General features: G+C 43.4%; 2 non-coding genes across 2 annotated transcripts; both read left to right on the forward strand.

Annotated features, from left to right (window-relative positions):
• Nucleotides 1–3,611: 3,611 nt before the first annotated feature.
• Nucleotides 3,612–3,685, forward strand: TRNAI-AAU (transfer RNA isoleucine (anticodon AAU)). Its single transcript has one exon. It is a non-coding gene; the product is annotated as a tRNA-Ile (tRNA).
• A 3,591-nt stretch (nt 3,686–7,276) lies between these two features.
• On the forward strand, nt 7,277–7,350 carry TRNAI-AAU (transfer RNA isoleucine (anticodon AAU)). The gene has a single exon. It is a non-coding gene; the product is annotated as a tRNA-Ile (tRNA).
• Nucleotides 7,351–14,831: the final 7,481 nt, after the last annotated feature.

Below are 14,831 nucleotides of genomic sequence, written 5' to 3' on the forward strand. Positions count from 1 at the left end.
TTCGATCCCCGTACGGGCCAAGTTAAGTTTTTTCTCTCAAGTAAACTCTTTTTTTCTCATTTAATCAAACGCTTGTAAATCCATACACTCTGTTGCTCCAGTACACGTTCACTTTCCATTAGTCCTTCTTTTGCCACTTCTGACCAAGCTCAAGCCGGCAGCGCCAGTAGAACAACAGAAGTGCAAGAGATTGTCTCTCCAAGATGGAGACACTGGCTCAGACTATGTCACGTGAGAGGTGGAGGGAGACCAAGAGCTGATTATTAGATGCGTGGGGATAAGAGGAACATAACTCAGGTGAACAGATTCTGGATAGTCATGCTATAGCTAGGATCAGCAACGTTACAGGGGAAAGGATAGGAAAATAATTAGGTGGCAGAAGTATAGAAGTGGCTACAAGGGGGCGTGTCTCTTAACAGGGCCGAACGATACACTGAAGGCGAAGGTGAAGTGAAAGAAGAAAGAAAGATCAAAGGAAATCAACAGCGATTGAGAGAAAACTCACAAAGGCAAATTGAGCAAAAGACAGGACCTGGGGAGTTAGACTACTTCAATGCAAATTTACGCCGCAGATGAGCATGACAACTGACCCTTGTCCAGTGGTGCTGAAACAATTTTCAGTGTGGGGGTGCTGCCATCAAAGGGCTTCTGAAAATCCAGGAATCATACAAAGAACAAGTCCTGCAGAATGAGCCACGCACATTCAGAAAGAGTGGTGATGCGTTGGTTACTTATTGGTAATCTTCATTAGCCTTAGTCCATTGCGTCCTTGTGACAGTCATTACAAAGTAAAGTGATGTCACCCTCCAAGAGGAAGAAAGAACAGGAGGATTCTTAAATGCTAGCGCCATGCACCCAACCTGGGTGCCAAGCCCTTGCCAAAGGACTGATGGGAAGGTGGGCAGGATGTAATGTTTGTGACAAGGACAAGATGGACTTAGGGTAATGCAGAGTTCAAAACATTGGTACTCAAATGCAAAACAGAAAATGTATTAAGCGATAATGCTTCACAAATGTATGCATTGAGGCCCAAGTAACCACCCTAGGAATTTCCTAGATTGTTACTCACTGGAATTCAACCCAGGAGGTGGCCATTCCTCTCGTAGACCATCCCTGACCTGGAAGATTTTCTAAAAAGCCTTGCAAAGCCAGAAAAATTGACAACTTAATCCACCTACTCAGAGTCATAAAAGTCACCTTCTTGTCTTTTCCAGGCTGTCCAAAAGTCACAAACAAGGAGTCGGTTTTCCTGAACTGCAGAGGCCTGGTGACATAAATGAAAAGAGCTCTTTAAACATCAAGTGTATTCAACAAATGTTCTTCCGGAGAGGAAGGAGAGGGAATGAAAGAAGGAAGAATTATTTCCTAAGATCTATCAAAAATAGACTTAACCTTTGCAGCAAAGGTAGAGCTAGGCCTTAAAGTTACCCCATCTTCCAAAGTATCAAATGAAGAGAGGACAGCATTTTAAGGCTCCCAGCTCCCCAATTGTTCTCAGCAAGGTGATAGCAAATAGGAAAATAAATTTATAGGAGACAATCTTTAATTGTACAGTATCCAGATCCTCAAAGAGATAAAATTGCAAAGCCTATAAAAGAGTAGGAAGATTCTGAGTTGGAGAAAAGGGATTTTTCATTGTTCTTACCATTGACAAAAGATCATAACAGTCTAGACACCAAAGAGTGTAACATCGATGAAAGTTCAGAAAAGTCCCTAAAAGCCTTTATCGCAAACCAATGAGCTTTCAGAGTGGAAAGAGATTCAAGTGAAACCCACTCAGAAGAAAATGCAAAATAGCAGACAAACTACAGGTAGGTGCCAAAAGATCATGAGCAAAACATCACGTCTGAAAGGACTTCCAGTTCTTTGAGTAAGACTTTGAAGTAGAAGGCCTGCTGGAGTGCTGAATTAACTCCACTAAGGAAGAGGAAAGACCCTTTGCTAGCAGTCCAGACTTCTCAACCTCCAAAGCGATAGAGTGAGTTGGAGCAAGAAGGTCAGGGACGACGTTCTGAGAAGAGACACACTTGAGCAGTACCCAAGGAGGTAGAAGAGCCAGGGGTTCAGAAGAGGAAACCATGACATCTCTGGCCAATCAGGGCCAACAAGAATCAAGTTCCCTCCCCCTGCTGAGACTTGAAGAGAACCATCTGGATCAATAAAAAGGGGGGGAATGTATAAAGGAGACTTCTCAGCCACTTTATCACCAATACGTCCACTACCTAGGCTCCTTGTTCCGGAAACCTGGATCAGAATCGACAAAGATGAGCATTGTCCTTGTTTGAAAAGAGATCCAGAAAGGGTTTCACAAACTCTCGGCATATCTCTCAAAACAACGACCTGGATAACGTCAACTCCAGCAAATTTGGAAACCTCCAGCTGTCTGCCATCACATTGTCGGTGCCCTTGATGTGTACTGCCGACGTATGCAACAGGTTGATCTCTGCCCAATAGCCCAATTGTTCTGCTATTGCATTGAGGGATTTTGAATGCATGCTTCACTGCTGGTTAATGTAAAAGACCGCTTCCTTATTCTCTGTCTTTACTAGCACATTTTTCTGAGACAGATGATGATGGGAAAACTTCAAAGCCCTGAAGCTTACCATCAACTCCATCTACTTCCATGACCTCCGACTCTCTAGGAAAGACCACTTGAATCGACAGGATCAGTCCAACACAGTAGCTATCAAGCCAGGTTTGCTGGCATCTGTTGCGAGGAATTCAGGAGGATCCAGGTGTATTAGTGTCCACTTAGACCAGTGGTCTTCAAACTCTTTAATGCCACATCCACCCAAAGGGAAAAAAAAACATTAGTGCCTCCCCTCTGAATTTTCCAGAATTCTTCTATCAAATTGACACTGTTTAAATATGTCTAGACCTATTTAAACATTGCAGTTAAGTTCTGTTACTGTTTTAAAAATGCAATCAAATACATGACCCCAAATATACTATTCTGGTCAGGCAGGCCTTACTAACCAATTGCAGCGTCATGCTCTGCTGAGTAAACTGATCTTACGGCAGTGAGGAATGCACAGGCCAGGTGGTGCCCGACGCACGAAAGCGCGCCTTCTTGAGTTGTACGTCTCTTTGCGCAAATGCAAACTCAAATTTCCTGCACTGTGGTCGGCAGGAGAGACATGGGAAGGTGCAGTAGGGAAGGCTTGAGCAACAAACCGTTGGCTATGTTTTGTTGTTACTTTGTTGACATGAGCTGGAATAATTTAAAGCAGAAGGAACGGCCAGACCTAAAAACAACTCTCTTACCTCCAATGCCGAATAACCACTATAATTAGAATTTCTGAAAAGCAGCTGGCCTTGTAAACTTAATGAGCAAGCAAGCCGATGCATTTTGGGTTTTGTTGTAAAAGAATACAAATCCTATCCATCCTTTCCTTTTCTTCCGGCAACAACCAATGTTACAAAGATATCACAGCACACAGTGACATTGACTGAAAGAAGAGGCGCTGAGGCTGGCGTGCAGCACTCAACAGCTCTTGTTATTGCAATCCAGACAGGGTACGGAAGGAGAAAAGTATGAAGGAATTGCGATAGTGAGACCGACTCTTCTGTGTATCTGCATGTCATGGAAAAAGGAGAACTCTGTCATTCATGGCTTGTTAGCTCAGTTGGTTAGAGCGTAGTGGTAATAACGCCAAGGTCGCGGGTTCGATCCCCGTACGGGCCAAGTTGAGTTTTTTCTCTCAAGTAAACTCTTTTTTTCTCATTTAATCAAACGCTTGTAAATCCATACACTCTGTTGCTCCAGTACACGTTCACTTTCCATTAGTCCTTCTTTTGCCACTTCTGACCAAAGCTCAAGCCGGCAGCGCCAGTAGAACAACAGAAGTGCAAGAGATTGTCTCTCCAAGATGGAGACACTGGCTCAGACTATGTCACGTGAGAGGTGGAGGGAGACCAAGAGCTGATTATTAGATGCGTGGGTATAAGAGGAACATAACTCAGGTGAACAGATTCTGGATAGTCATGCTATAGCTAGGATCAGCAACGTTACAGGGGAAAGGATAGGAAAATAATTAGGTGGCAGAAGTATAGAAGTGGCTACAAGGGGGCGTGTCTCTTAACAGGGCCGAACGATACACTGAAGGCGAAGGTGAAGTGAAAGAAGAAAGAAAGATCAAAGGAAATCAACAGCGATTGAGAGAAAACTCACAAAGGCAAATTGAGCAAAAGACAGGACCTGGGGAGTTAGACTACTTCAATGCAAATTTACGCCGCAGATGAGCATGACAACTGACCCTTGTCCAGTGGTGCTGAAACAATTTTCAGTGTGGGGGTGCTGCCATCAAAGGGCTTCTGAAAATCCAGGAATCATACAAAGAACAAGTCCTGCAGAATGAGCCACGCACATTCAGTAAGAGTGGTGATGCGTTGGTTACTTATTGGTAATCTTCATTAGCCTTAGTCCATTGCGTCCTTGTGACAGTCATTACAAAGTAAAGTGATGTCACCCTCCAAGAGGAAGAAAGAACAGGAGGATTCTTAAATGCTAGCGCCATGCACCCAACCTGGGTGCCAAGCCCTTGCCAAAGGACTGATGGGAAGGTGGGCAGGATGTAATGTTTGTGACAAGGACAAGATGGACTTAGGGTAATGCAGAGTTCAAAACATTGGTACTCAAATGCAAAACAGAAAATGTATTAAGCGATAATGCTTCACAAATGTATGCATTGAGGCCCAAGTAACCACCCTAGGAATTTCCTAGATTGTTACTCACTGGAATTCAACCCAGGAGGTGGCCATTCCTCTCGTAGACCATCCCTGACCTGGAAGATTTTCTAAAAAGCCTTGCAAAGCCAGAAAAATTGACAACTTAATCCACCTACTCAGAGTCATAAAAGTCACCTTCTTGTCTTTTCCAGGCTGTCCAAAAGTCACAAACAAGGAGTCGGTTTTCCTGAACTGCAGAGGCCTGGTGACATAAATGAAAAGAGCTCTTTAAACATCAAGTGTATTCAACAAATGTTCCCCAGAGAGGAAGGAGAGGGAATGAAAGAAGGAAGAATTATTTCCTAAGATCTATCAAAAATAGACTTAACCTTTGCAGCAAAGGTAGGGCTAGGCCTTAAAGTTACCCCATCTTCCAAAGTATCAAATGAAGAGAGGACAGCATTTTAAGGCTCCCAGCTCCCCAACTGTTCTCAGCAAGGTGATAGCAAAGAGGAAAATAACTTTATAGGAGACAATCTTTAATTATACAGTATCCAGATCCTCAAAGAGATAAAATTGCAAAGCCTATAAAAGAGTAGGAATATTCTGAGTTGGAGAAAAGGGATTTTTCATTGTTCTTACCATTGACAAAAGATCATAACAGTCTAGACACCAAAGAGTGTAACATCGATGAAAGTTCAGAAAAGTCCCTAAAAGCCTTTATCGCAAACCAATGAGCTTTCAGAGTGGAAAGAGATTCAAGTGAAACCCATTCAGAAGAAAATGCAAAATAGCAGACAAACTACAGGTAGGTGCCAAAAGATCATGAGCAGAACATCACGTCTGAAAGGACTTCCAGTTCTTTGAGTAAGACTTCGAAGTAGAAGGCCTGCTGGAATGCTGAATTAACTCCACTAAGGAAGAGGAAAGACCCTTTGCTAGCAGTCCAGACTTCTCAACCTCCAAAGCAATAGAGTGAGTTGGAGCAAGAAGGTCAGGGACGACGTTCTGAGAAAAGACACACTTGAGCAGTACCCAAGGAGGTAGAAGAGCCAGGGGTTCAGAAGAGGAAACCATGACATCTCTGGCCAATCAGGGCCAACAAGAATCAAGTTCCCTCCCCCCTGCTGAGACTTGAAGAGAACTATCTGGATCAATAAAAAGGGGGGGAATGTATAAAGGAGACTTCTCAGCCACTTTATCACCAATACGTCCACTACCTAGGCTCCTTGTTCCGGAAACCTGGATCAGAATCGACAAAGATGAGCATTGTCCTTGTTTGAAAAGAGATCCAGAAAGGGTTTCACAAACTCTCGGCATATCTCTCAAAACAACGACTTGGATAACGTCAACTCCAGCAAATTTGGAAACCTCCAGCTGTCTGCCATCACATTGTCGGTGCCCTTGATGTGTACTGCCGACGTATGCAACAGGTTGATCTCTGCCCAATAGCCCAATTGTTCTGCTATTGCATTGAGGGATTTTGAATGCATGCTTCACTGCTGGTTAATGTAAAAGACCGCTACCTTATTCTCTGTCTTTACTAGCACATTTTTCTGAGACAGATGATGATGGGAAAACTTCAAAGCCCTGAAGCTTACCATCAACTCCATCTACTTCCATGACCTCCGACTCTCTAGGAAAGACCACTTGAATCGACAGGATCAGTCCAACGCAGTAGCTCTCCAGCCAGGTTTGCTGGCATCTGTTGCGAGGAATTCAGGAGGATCCAGGTGTATTAGTGTCCACTTAGACCAGTGGTCTTCAAACTCTTTAATGCCACATCCACCCAAAGGGAAAAAAAAACATTGGTGCCTCCCCTCTGAATTTTCCAGAATTCTTCTATCAAATTGACACTGTTTAAATATGTCTAGACCTATTTAAACATTGCAGTTAAGTTCTGTTACTGTTTTAAAAATGCAATCAAATACATGACCCCAAATATACTATTCTGGTCAGGCAGGCCTTACTAACCAATTGTAGCGTCATGCTCTGCTGAGTAAACTGATCTCACGGCAGTGAGGAATGCAAAGGCCGGGTGGTGCCCGGTGCACGAAAGCGCGCCTTCTTGTGTCTTACGTCTCTTTGCGCAAATGCAAACTCAAATTTCCTGCACTGTGGTCGGCAGGAGAGACATGGGAAGGTGCAGTAGGGAAGGCTTGAGCAACAAACCGTTGGCTATGTTTTGTTGTTACTTTGTTGACATGAGCTAGAGTAATTTAAAGCAGAAGGAACGGCCAGACCTAAAAACAACTCTCTTACCTCCAACGCCGAATAACCACTATAATTAGAATATCTCAAAAGCAGCTGGCTTGTAAACTTAATGAGCAAGCAAGCCGATGCATTTTGGGTTTTGTTGTAAAAGAATACAAATCCTATCCATCCTTTCCTTTTCTTCCGGCAACAACCAATGTTACAAAGATATCACAGCACACAGTGACATTGACTGAAAGAAGAAGCGCTGAGGCTGGCGTGCAGCACTCAACAGCTCTTGTTATTGCAATCCAGACAGGGGACGGAAGGAGAAAAGTATGAAGGAATTGCGATAGTGAGACCGACTCTTCTGTGTATCTGCATGTCATGGAAAAAGGACAACTCTGTCATTCATGGCCGGTTAGCTCAGTTGGTTAGAGTGTGGTGCTAATAACGCCAAGGTTGCGGGTTCGATCCCCGTACGGACCAAGTTAATTTTTTTCTCTCAAGTAAACTCTTTTTTTCTCATTTAATCAAACGCTTGTAAATCCATACACTCTGTTGCTCCAGTACACGTTCACTTTCCATTAGTCCTTCTTTTGCCACTTCTGACCAAAGCTCAAGCCGGCAGCGCCAGTAGAACAACAGAAGTGCAAGAGATTGTCTCTCCAAGATGGAGACACTGGCTCAGACTATGTCACGTGAGAGGTGGAGGGAGACCAAGAGCTGATTATTAGATGCGTGGGGATAAGAGGAACATAACTCAGGTGAACAGATTCTGGATAGTGATGCTATAGCTAGGATCAGTAACGTTACAGGGGAAAGGATAGGAAAATAATTAGGTGACAGAAATATAGAAGTGGCTACAAGGGGGCGTGTCTCTTAACAGGACCGAAAGATACACTGAAGGCGAAGGTGAAGTGAAAGAAGAAAGAAAGATTAAAGGAAATCAACAGTGATTGAGAGAAAACTCACAAAGGCAAATTGAGCAAAAGACAGGACCTGGGGAGTTAGACTACTTCAATGCAAATTTACGCCGCAGATGAGCATGACAACTGACCCTTGTCCAGTGGTGCTGAAACAATTTTCAGTGTGGGGGTGCTGCCATCAAAGGGCTTCTGAAAATCCAGGAATCATACAAAGAACAAGTCCTGCAGAATGAGCCACGCACATTCAGAAAGAGTGGTGATGCGTTGGTTACTTATTGGTAATCTTCATTAGCTTTAGTCCATTGCGTCCTTGTGACAGTCATTACAAAGTAAAGTGATGTCACCCTCCAAGAGGAAGAAAGAACAGGAGGATTCTTAAATGCTAGCGCCATGCACCCAACCTGGGTGCCAAGCCCTTGCCAAAGGACTGATGGGAAGGTGGGCAGGATGTAATGTTTGTGACAAGGACAAGATGGACTTAGGGTAATGCAGAGTTCAAAACATTGGTACTCAAATGCAAAACAGAAAATTTATTAAGCGATAATGCTTCACAAATGTATGCATTGAGGCCCAAGTAACCACCCTAGGAATTTCCTAGATTGTTACTCACTGGAATTCAACCCAGGAGGTGGCCATTCCTCTCGTAGACCATCCCTGACCTGGAAGATTTTCTAAAAAGCCTTGCAAAGCCAGAAAAATTGACAACTTAATCCACCTACTGAGAGTCAGAAAAGTCACCTTCTTGTCTTTTCCAGGCTGTCCAAAAGTCACAAACAAGGAGTCGGTTTTCGTGAACTGCAGAGGCCTGGTGACATAAATGAAAAGAGCTCTTTAAACATCAAGTGTATTCAACAAATGTTCTTCCGGAGAGGAAGGAGAGGGAATGAAAGAAGGAAGAATTATTTCCTAAGATCTATCAAAAATAGACTTAACCTTTGCAGCAAAGGTAGGGCTAGGCCTTAAAGTTACCCCATCTTCCAAAGTATCAAATGAAGAGAGGACAGCATTTTAAGGCTCCCAGCTCCCCAATTGTTCTCAGCAAGGTGATTGCAAATAGGAAAATAACTTTATAGGAGACAATCTTTAATTGTACAGTATCCAGATCCTCAAAGAGATAAAATTGCAAAGCCTATAAAAGAGTAGGAAGATTCTGAGTTGGAGAAAAGGGATTTTTCATTGTTCTTACCATTGACAAAAGATCATAACAGTCTAGACACCAAAGAGAGTAACATCGATGAAAGTTCAGAAAAGTCCCTAAAAGCCTTTATCGCAAACCAATGAGCTTTCAGAGTGGAAAGAGATTCAAGTGAAACCCATTCAGAAGAAAATGCAAAATAGCAGACAAACTACAGGTAGGTGCCAAAAGATCATGAGCAGAACATCACGTCTGAAAGGACTTCCAGTTCTTTGAGTAAGACTTCGAAGTAGAAGGCCTGCTGGAGTGCTGAATTAACTCCACTAAGGAAGAGGAAAGACCCTTTGCTAGCAGTCCAGACTTCTCAACCTCCAAAGCGATAGAGTGAGTTGGAGCAAGAAGGTCAGGTACGACGTTCTGAGAAGAGACACACTTGAGCAGTACCCAAGGAGGTAGAAGGGCCAGGGGTTCAGAAGAGGAAACCATGACATCTCTGGCCAATCAGGGCCAACAAGAATCAAGTTCCTTCCCCCCTGCTGAGACTTGAAGAGAACCATCTGGATCAATAAAAAGGGGGGGAATGTATAAAGGAGACTTCTCAGCCACTTTATCACCAATACGTCCACTACCTAGGCTCCTTGTTCCGGAAACCTGCATCAGAATCGACAAAGATGAGCATTGTCCTTGTTTGAAAAGAGATCCAGAAAGGGTTTCACAAACTCTCGGCATATCTCTCAAAACAACGACCTGGATAACGTCAACTCCAGCAAATTTGGAAACCTCCAGCTGTCTGCCATCACATTGTCGGTGCCCTTGATGTGTACTGCCGACGTATGCAACAGGTTGATCTCTGCCCAAAAGCCCAATTGTTCTCCTATTGCATTGAGGGATTTTGAATGCATGCTTCACTGCTGGTTAAAGTAAAAGACCGCTACCTTATTCTCTGTCTTTACTAGCACATTTTTCTGAGACAGATGATGATGGGAAAACTTCAAAGCCCTGAAGCTTACCATCAACTCCATCTACTTCCATGACCTCCGACTCTCTAGGAAAGACCACTTGAATCAACAGGATCAGTCCAACACAGTAGTTCTCCAGCCAGGTTTGCTGGCATCTGTTGGGAGGAATTCATGAGGATCCAGGTGTATTAGTGTCCACTTAGACCAGTGGTCTTCAAACTCTTTAATGCCACATCCACCCAAAGGGAAAAAAAAACATTGGTGCCTCCCCTCTGAATTTTCCAGAATTCTTCTATCAAATTGACACTGTTTAAATATGTCTAGACCTATTTAAACATTGCAGTTAAGTTCTGTTACTGTTTTAAAAATGCAATCAAATACATGACCCCAAATATACTATTCTGGTCAGGCAGGCCTTACTAACCAATTGCAGCATCATGCTCTGCTGAGTAAACTGATCTCACGGCAGTGAGGAATGCACAGGCCGGGTGGTGCCCGGCGCACGAAAGTGCGCCTTCTTGTGTTGTATGTCTCTTTGCGCAAATGCAAACTCAAATTTCCCGCACTGTGGTCGGCAGGAGAGACATGGGAAGGTGCAGTAGGGATGGCTTGAGCAACAAACCGTTGGCTATGTTTTGTTGTTACTTTGTTGACATGAGCTAGAGTAATTTAAAGCAGAAGGAACGGCCAGACCTAAAAACAACTCTCTTACCTCCAACGCCGAATAACCACTATAATTAGAAAATCTCAAAAGCAGCTGGCCTTGTAAACTTAATGAGCAAGCAAAGCGATGCATTTTGGGTTTTGTTGTAAAAGAATACAAATCCTATCCATCCTTTCCTTTTCTTCCGGCAACAACCAATGTTACAATGATATCACAGCACACAGTGACATTGACTGAAAGCAGAGGCGCTGAGGCTGGCGTGCAGCACTCAACAGCTCTTGTTATTGCAATCCAGACAGGGGACAGAAGGAGAAAAGTATGAAGGAATTGCGATAGTGAGACCGACTCTTCTGTGTATCTGCATGTCATGGAAAAAGGATAACTCTGTCATTCATGGCCGGTTAGCTGTGTTGGTTAGAGTGTGGTGCTAATAACGCCAAGGTCGCGGGTTCGATCCCTGTACGGGCCAAGTTAAGTTTTTCTCTCAAGTAAACTCTTTTTTTCTCATTTAATCAAACGCTTGTAAATCCATACACTCTGTTGCTCCAGTACACGTTCACTTTCCATTAATCCTTCTTTTGCCACTTCTGACCAAAGCTCAAGCCGGCAGTGCCAGTAGAACAACAGAAGTGCAAGAGATTGTCTCTCCAAGATGGAGACACTGGCTCAGACTATGTCACGTGAGAGGTGGAGGGAGACCAAGAGCTGATTATTAGATGCGTGGGGATAAGAGGAACATAACTCAGGTGAACAGATTCTGGATAGTCATGCTATAGCTAGGATCAGCAACGTTACAGGGGAAAGGATAGGAAAATAATTAGGTGACAGAAGTATAGAAGTGGCTACAAGGGGGCGTGTCTCTTAACAGGGCCGAAAGATACACTGAAGGCGAAGGTGAAGTGAAAGAAGAAAGAAAGATCAAAGGAAATCAACAGTGATTGAGAGAAAACTCAGAAAGGCAAATTGAGCAAAAGACAGGACCTGGGGAGTTAGACTACTTCAATGCAAATTTACACTGCAGATGAGCATGACAACTGACCCTTGTCCAGTGGTGCTGAAACAATTTTCAGTGTGGGGGTGCTGCCATCAAAGGGCTTCTGAAAATCCAGGAATCATACAAAGAACAAGTCCTGCAGAATGAGACACGCACATTCAGAAAGAGTAGTGATGCGTTGGTTACTTATTGGTAATCTTCATTAGCCTTAGTCCATTGCGTCCTTGTGACAGTCATTACAAAGTAAAGTGATGTCACCCTCCAAGAGGAAGAAAGAACAGGAGGATTCTTAAATGCTAGCGCCATGCACCCAACCTGGGTGCCAAGCCCTTGCCAAAGGACTGATGGGAAGGTGGGCAGGATGTAATGTTTGTGACAAGGACAAGATGGACTTAGGGTAATGCAGAGTTCAAAACATTGGTACTCAAATGCAAAACAGAAAATTTATTAAGCGATAATGCTTCACAAATGTATGCATTGAGGCCCAAGTAACCACCCTAGGAATTTCCTAGATTGTTACTCACTGGAATTCAACCCAGGAGGTGGCCATTCCTCTCGTAGACCATCCCTGACCTGGAAGATTTTCTAAAAAGCCTTGCAAAGCCAGAAAAATTGACAACTTAATCCACCTACTCAGAGTCATAAAAGTCACCTTCTTGTCTTTTCCAGGCTGTCCAAAAGTCACAAACAAGGAGTCGGTTTTCCTGAACTGCAGAGGCCTGGTGACATAAATGAAAAGAGCTCTTTAAACATCAAGTGTATTCAACAAATGTTCTTCCGAAGAGGAAGGAGAGGGAATGAAAGAAGGAAGAATTATTTCCTAAGATCTATCAAAAATAGACTTAACCTTTGCAGCAAAGGTAGGGCTAGGCCTTAAAGTTACCCCATCTTCCAAAGTATCAAATGAAGAGAGGACAGCATTTTAAGGCTCCCAGCTCCCCAATTGTTCTCAGCAAGGTGATAGCAAATAGGAAAATAACTTTATAGGAGACAATCTTTAATTGTCCAGTATCCAGATCCTCAAAGAGATAAAATTGCAAAGCCTATAAAAGAGTAGGAAGATTCTGAGTTGGAGAAAAGGATTTTTTCATTGTTCTTACCATTGACAAAAGATCATAACAGTCTAGACACCAAAGAGTGTAACATTGATGAAAGTTCAGAAAAGTCCCTAAAAGCCTTTATCGCAAACCAATGAGCTTTCAGAGTGGAAAGAGATTCAAGTGAAACCCATTCAGAAGAAAATGCAAAATAGCAGACAAACTACAGGTAGGTGCCAAAAAATCATGAGCAGAACATCACGTCTGAAAGGACTTCCAGTTCTTTGAGTAAGACTTCGAAGTAGAAGGCCTGCTGGAGTCCTGGATTAACTCCACTAAGGAAGAGGAAAGACCCTTTGCTAGCAGTCCAGACTTCTCAACCTCCAAAGCGATAGAGTGAGTTGAAGCAAGAAGGTCAGGGATGATGTTCTGAGAAGAGACACACTTGAGCAGTACCTAAGGAGGTAGAAGAGCCAAGGGTTCAGAAGAGGAAACCATGACATCTCTGGCCAATCAGGGCCAACAAGAATCAAGTTCCCTCCCCCCTGCTGAGACTTGAAGAGAACCATCTGGATCAATAAAAAGGGGGGGAATGTATAAAGGAGACTTCTCAGCCACTTTATCACCAATACGTCCACTACCTAGGCTCCCTGTTCCGGAAACCTGGATCAGAATCGACAAAGATGAGCATTGTCCTTGTTTGAAAAGAGATCCAGAAAGGGTTTCACAAACTCTCGGCATATCTCTCAAAACAACGACCTGGATTACGTCAACTCCAGCAAATTTGGAAACCTCCAGCTGTCTGCCATCACATTGTCGGTGCCCTTGATGTGTACTGCCGACGTATGCAACAGGTTGATCTTTGCCCAATAGCCCAATTGTTCTGCTATTGCATTGAGGGATTTTGAATGCATGCTTCACTGTTGGTTAATGTAAAAGACCGCTACCTTATTCTCTGTCTTTTCTTGCACATTTTTCTGAGACAGATGATGATGGGAAAACTTCAAAACCCTGAAGCTTACCATCAACTCCATCTACTTCCATGACCTCCGACTCTCTAGGAAAGACCACTTGTATCGACAGGATCAGTCCAAGACAGTAGCTCTCCAGCCAGGTTTGCTGCCATCTGTTGCGAGGAATTCAGGAGGATCCAGGTGTATTAGTGTCCACTTAGACCAGTGGTCTTCAAACTCTTTAATGCCACATCCACCCAAAGGGAAACAAAAACATTGGTGCCTCCCCTCTGAATTTTCCAGAATTCTTCTATCAAATTGACACTGTTTAAATATGTCTAGACCTATTTAAACATTGCAGTTAAGTTCTGTTACTGTTTTAAAAATGCAATCAAATACATGACCCCAAATATACTATTCTGGTCAGGCAGGCCTTACTAACCAATTGCAGCGTCATGCTCTGCTGAGTAAACTGATCTCACGGCAGTGAGGAATGCACAGGCCGGGTGGTGCCCGGCGCACGAAAGCGCGCCTTCTTGTGTTGTACGTCTCTTTGCGCAAATGCAAACTCAAATTTCCTGCAGTGTGGTCGGCAGGAGAGACATGGGAAGGTGCAGTAGGGAAGGCTTGAGCAACAAACCGTTGGCTATGTTTTGTTGTTACTTTGTTGACATGAGCTAGAGTAATTTAAAGCAGAAGGAATGGCCAGACCTAAAAACAACTCTCTTACCTCCAACGCCGAATAACCACTATAATTAGAATATCTCAAAAGCAGCTGGCCTTGTAAACTTAATGAGCAAGCAAGCCGATGCATTTTGGGTTTTGTTGTAAAAGAATACAAATCCTATCCATCCTTTCCTTTTCTTCCGGCAACAACCAATGTTACAAAGATATCACAGCACACAGTGACATTGACTGAAAGAAGAGGCGCTGAGGCTGGCGTGCAGCACTCAACAGCTCTTGTTATTGCAATCCAGACAGGGGATGGAAGGAGAAAAGTATGAAGGAATTGCGATAGTGAGACCGACTCTTCTGTGTATCTGCATGTCATGTGTAGGAAGTTGGCTCTGTATGTGCTATTTCAAAGTAAGGAATAGCATGCACAGAGTCCAAGGGTTCCCCTTAGAGGTAAAATAGTGGTAAAAAGAGATAATACTAATGCTCTATTTTGTGGTAGTGTGGTCGAGCAGGAGGCTTATCCAAGGAGTAGTGTTAAGCATTTGTTGTACATACACATAGACAATAAATGAGGTACACACACTCAGAGACAAATCCAGGCAATAGGTTTTGTATAGAAAA

The sequence above is a fragment of the Pleurodeles waltl genome, chromosome 12 (assembly GCF_031143425.1).
Source record: "Pleurodeles waltl isolate 20211129_DDA chromosome 12, aPleWal1.hap1.20221129, whole genome shotgun sequence".
In the NCBI taxonomy this organism is placed as follows: Eukaryota; Metazoa; Chordata; class Amphibia; order Caudata; family Salamandridae; genus Pleurodeles; species Pleurodeles waltl.